Here is a 6,059-nt window from a genome sequence, read left to right as displayed (position 1 = left end):
GCTGCGCCATTAATATCAAAACTGCACTGGCTTCCGCACTACAGTGTGCTTCCGCACATAGAGTAACTTTTAAGATCTTGCTTCTTGTGTACAAGGCACTTAATGATCAATCACCTGCTTATATTACTCGAATGTTCACTTAATATGTTACTGATCTTCAAATGATCCTTCACGTCTTGCAATTGACAGATTTAACTCTGCTGCTGGAGAACACAGGTTTCCTGTTGTTGCTGCCAAAGCATGGAATGGTCTACCACAACACATCAGGAGAGTCTCATCTACAAACACTTTCAAGAAATTCACTTGTTCTGATTTTTGGTTGTTATTGCTTATGTATTTTGCACATGTTATTTTTGTAAATGCAATATTACTTTGGCGAATTGCGTCCTAAGAATATTGTGTATGTGTGTATGTGGGGGTGTGTGTACTGCCGTATTTCACGCAATTATTCTCTCCTGTCAGGTGTAATGCCGCCCGCTCAGATCTTCAAATGATCCTTCACGTCTTGCAATTGACAGATTCAACTCTGCTGCTGGAGAACACAGGTTTCCTGTTGTTGCTGCCAAAGCATGGAATGGTCTACCACAACACATCAGGAGAGCCTCATCTACAAACACTTTCAAGAAATTAACTTGTTCTGATTTTTGGTTGTTATTGCTTATGTATTTTGCACATGTTATTTTTGTAAATGCATTGTTGATTTGGTGAATTGCGTCCTAAGAATCTTTTGTATGTGTGTATGTGGGGGTGTGTGTACTGCCGTGTGTGTGTACTGCCGTATTTCATGCAATTATTCTCTCCTGTCAGGTGTAATGCTCAAAAGATCGAGCTCGTGAAAAAGACAATCGCTGATCGAAATGAACTCAAGAAGTACCGCTCAGTATCCAAGATCTGTTGTACCTTGTAGTATAAGCTAATGAAAATGTGGTTTTTGTTTGTTTAGATATGTTGGTTAAAGCGAATACGGATTTGATATGTCGGAATCGGTTAAAAACTAAAGCCGAAAGTTTTGCAAGCATCATATTGTAGCTTTGGATAATCGCCATAAAAATATTTTTAAGATGTGTTTGTCCAACGGCTTACTCAGGATAAATTTTATTCCTATTAATTTTGAGCTTCCTGACTAGCCTTAGTGTTTTATATGAGAGGAAAACATCGAAGGGCTTAACAGATATACAAATGTTGATGAAATTGGTCAGCTTTCGACTAGACCACGTGTAAGGATAATTCGCAATTACGTCCTATTTTAAGCAATGGATGCAGCTTGACATTGAAATAAGATGAACAGTTTGTTAATAACCTTGTAAGTTGTATATACTTACAAAATACAAATAAAAACTGTGCATACGAATTATTAATTTTTGATTTGTGATGTGCCCTGAGTGATTTAATTTGATTAATTATCTTTGTTTACAATTAAAATCTATTTCATGAGACATTTTAGGGAATCTCATCTTATGCATCAAGTTGATCAAAAACAAATTGAATCATTTCTAATTTTGTATAGTTGGGAAATCCCCTTTTCTAGAATGCTCATTGTGTTGTACAATTGGGAAAATGCCCAAGATGGTAAAGTGAAAATTGCATCATGTTGTAAACTTAAGCTTCTTCACAAGCTTAAGTTTTATGGCATTGAGGACAGCGCATATGCCTGGATTGCTAATTTTCTGAACCATCGCTCTCAGCAAGTGATCCTGGATGAAGCTACATCTAGATCATCTCCTGTCAGTGATCCTGGATGAAGCTACATCTAGATCATCTCCTGTCCACACCGGGGTCCCACATGGCATTGTGCTTGGGCCATTGCCCTTTCTCCTCTTCATCAATGACTTGCCTGATGTTATATCACCTCAATCCACGGTCAAGTTATTTGCAGATGACTGCATCCTCTACCGCAAAATCCAGAAGGAGAAAGATGCAGCTGGTCTTCATCATGATATCGATCAACTGCAGAAGTGTGAGAAAGATTGGTTGATGGAGTTTCATCCTCAAAAAATGTCAAGTGCTCCACGTCACCAACAAAAAGAAGATCTTCAAGATACCATATAACATTCATGGCCATACACTTGAAGAGGCAGACTCTGGTAAATACTTGGATGTCAATATCCACCATAATCTCACCTGGAATCCCCACATTCAGAAAGTTGCTTTAAAAGCCAACTCTGGTTTTGTCTGGGATTCGCACTCCACTACTTACATCAGGAAACTGGAAATGGTACAACGTAGATATGCCCGCTTCGTCTTCCACGACTACAGAACTACCAGTAGTGTATCAGCCATGCTTTACCAACTGCAATGGCCAACCCTACAGGAACGGCGTGCCCAGACTAAAGTGGAAATGATGTACCGCATCGCTTACGGACACAGTCCTACCTTGTTCCAACCGTGATGCTACGTGGGCACTCGATGAAATATCATGTGCCATTTGCCAGGACAACCGTTTACCAACATTCATTCTTCCCAGATGGAATCAGGCTCTGGAATGCACTGCCCCAGCAGCTTGTTGACAGCACCTCCCTGGAATGCTTCAGAGGGCAGGTGCAGTCCGTCCAGCTCCACTAGATGACTTCCAGTTTTTATTGCACCTTAGATGTAGTTCAGCACTGTAAATTTCCTGCACCCACCTTGCACAAAGTACGAATATACGCTATGTGCGGACTGTACTATATTGGAAGAAGAAAATTCCCGGATTACATCATAATTGGGAAAGAAGTTATTGGCTATTAATAGAATGGGACTTTTTGTTTAGCATATAAGAAAATGTAAACACAATTCTTCACAGTATTAAAGTGTTGTTGTGGGCTACTAATAGTGTGCTTACAGACCATTTCCTGCAAAGAAAGGAAATTGCGAACCAGAAATATTTTATGTAGTTAATGTACTACTATATCCAGTGATATTGGAGAAGATCTAGAATACGTCAAAGTGCGTGCCTCTTCCAAGAAAGGAATTTATATTATATTCTTCTGTCTACTTGCTGAAGTCTGGTTTATGAAACAACATATCTGTTAATGTAAGTGGAAACAGGCGGACAATTATTGCAATTCAATGCAGGCCTGTTTTCCACTAGATATTGAGTGGAAGGTGAAAATAGCATCATTTTGAAGATAGTCAACTGTGCGAGGATTTTATGCAAAGGATAAAAATGTCTTCAGTGGTCTTCGCTGAATCAGGATATACATCAAGAACATTGAGAAATAGAACTGTACAATCAACAAGAAGAAGGCTGCTGGCTAAGTAACATATTATTAAACATGCTTGATTGATGCGGACTCGTTGTATTTTATGTTCACTTACAAGATTATTATTTAAATCATGCTTTACTTTTGATTAAAAGACTTATGTAGATATTGTTAACTTAATTAAACAGTGTGTTTTGTTGTGCATTCTGATGTGAATTTGGGAAAAGGGTGTTTTTGGCCTTGAGTCATTAACGACTCGTAACAGATTTTAACTTATGAACCAAATAATACAATAAGTTCTCATCCGATCAAAGTCAACAAGCTATGAAAAAAGATAAATGTGGAGGCTATTTTGAACATGTATCCGTTCTGTTGTGAAAAAAAACACGATACCCAATACACCTGTACTATCTGTAAGCATTAGATATTGATTAATTGAGTTGAACAGAAATAAAGCAATTTAATAATTTTCTGAAATAAATCTGTAATGTAATTATTTGAAACTTTTAAACTAATTCACACAATCAAAATAAAAACTCACTCAGACATTTTCGTGATTCATCCGAGTTCACTTCTTCAGTTGTTGTGACTGCTGGTTGACGTTAGCGGTACTGAAGTCACGTGATCGATCTTGTGATATCGATCTAAGTGACTCCAGAAGCCTTCCGTAGGTCTTGGAAAGGTGGCGGTGGCCTCTATCTTGGTTGAGGTCTGGGTTGTTGGTGGCTATGTAAATAGACTCCTTCACACCTCTCTGATAACATCTTTGATCAGTGTCCAGAATATTGACCTCCTTGGGGTCAAATTAATGTTTGTGGGATTTCATGTGCGCACCGACAGGGAGGACTCACGCTTGTGTTCTGAAATGCGTTTGCTTAATGTTCTTTCCGATTTCCCAACATAGGTGGAAGTACAGTCACCGCATTTGATCTTTTATATGGATCCTGTCCGCTCAAGTTTCTGGTAGTAGTAGTAGTAGTAGTAGTAGTAGTAGTCGTCTTTGTCTTTGAAGTGCCGGCCATTTGGGATTTATGCAAAGTAGGCATATTTGAGGTCAAACTATAATTTGCCTGGACTATTATACATGACACAACTTTTTTTTTTTTTTTTTTTTTTTTTTGGATTAAAAAATATTATCCTGTTTTGCCAAAGGAAACATAGCTAAATCCTATTTTTTAGTTAGTTCTAACTGGCAATGAAAGTCAATATTTTATTTATATTTCGTCGATTTTTGGAAATAAGGGCCAAAATAGGGCGTTTTTCATATACTGTGACAGTCAAGCCCAAAGACTTGTACAAAGACTAATTTCAAGTTATGCATACTACTTTTTGGAAAACACATTTTCTAATATTTTTCATAACCAATTATAAAAAAGAATAGTATAAAATATTAAAATTATGAGCTAACTCTTGGCCTGTACTCTTAGAATTTTGTGACAACAATTTTAAGAAAACATGCACAATTGCATGTTTTTAGGCTATTTCCCCTCAAATTGCAAAAGATATTGAAATTGGACTTTGTTTCAGTTAGAAATAACTAAATGATTAGGATTTTCTATTTTACATTTGGCAAAATATATCATATTATTATATCACTAATATTAGTGCTGTATTTTTTCTGAAACCAGGAGTAGGCCTTTTGGAGATCTATTTCACAAGTCTGTTGCTTTATTATGGTTGATGGACGTAAGTCTTTGTTGTCACTGCAAATCCCATATTTTCTGCTAAACTCTCATTTTCGCTTAAACTGGAAATGAGGCAGTGTTGCGCTGAGTCCTCGAAAATTTTGTCTACAACACTAAACACAACAGAAAATGAAACTCCGCACTTACATATCCCGTCATAAATCTAAACCTGCTCATGACATTTGATGGAAATTTGTGGGAAAAAAACATTTATAGGCAGATGCTTAAACATGTTACATATACGTTACCATTATACAGTACTATAGATACGTGGACCTGGCAGCCTTAATACATTCTGATGTGTAATCGATCAGCAAGAGCATTCAATTTATTTAAATGAAGCGCCTAAAGTGAGGTGGGTGAAAACGAACTGTACATCGACGGCTAAAGTGTGCCTTCTGTGCTTTCGGCCACTCAATCACACCTTTGGGTTGTATGGGAACAAAAGGTACCTCTCGATCATGTAGATGCTTTCACGTGGCTTTCATTTGATCACTTATTGACAGTAGCCTGCCTATTATAGCGTAAATACGCTGTCAGGTCAGTTACCGATTTAATGGCGGAAGCCCTTTGTCCCGAACAAAAGGAAAATCAAATCGGCACAAAGGAACAATGCGTTATGTAATATATTGCCACTCTATGTTTATAAAAAGCTCTTTGGTGTGCAGCATCTTGTTAGCTTCAATTTGATACCGCGTTTGCTACCAAAAGCTCTAAATTGACCAAGATTATGGAATTTGGTGCATTTTCAAAAGTTGGAATTCTATGCATACACGCTTGCTTGCCTTTGAACAGGCCCTCGACTATCTCAAGTGCCCGGTTTATTCAATTGTTACTTTAAAATGCATGGATTGTTACAATGCTTTACTGATGAATACTTGGGCATGATGCGGTCGATATGACCTAGCAGTTGTTTCGGGCTATGTCAATGGTCGCGCTCTGCAATTCACCTCTAGCTCTTTGTGCTACTTTTTTAATTTGCAACTTTTACAAATGCACCAACTTTCATATACTGGTATCAATCTTTGTCAACTTAAATTTAGAGATTTTGGTAGCAAATATGGTATCAAATTAGAGCTAACAAGATGGTGCACACAACGGTGTCAATCAAATCGTCACAACATGAGCCGGCGTAAATTTATGACGGGTTGGATAAGTGCGGAGTTCTTTTTGTGTTGTGTTGTGTTTATTT

The sequence above is a fragment of the Amphiura filiformis genome, chromosome 5 (genome assembly GCF_039555335.1).
Source record: "Amphiura filiformis chromosome 5, Afil_fr2py, whole genome shotgun sequence".
NCBI classification, from domain to species: domain Eukaryota; kingdom Metazoa; phylum Echinodermata; class Ophiuroidea; order Amphilepidida; family Amphiuridae; genus Amphiura; species Amphiura filiformis.
This window is presented reverse-complemented; position numbering follows the sequence as displayed.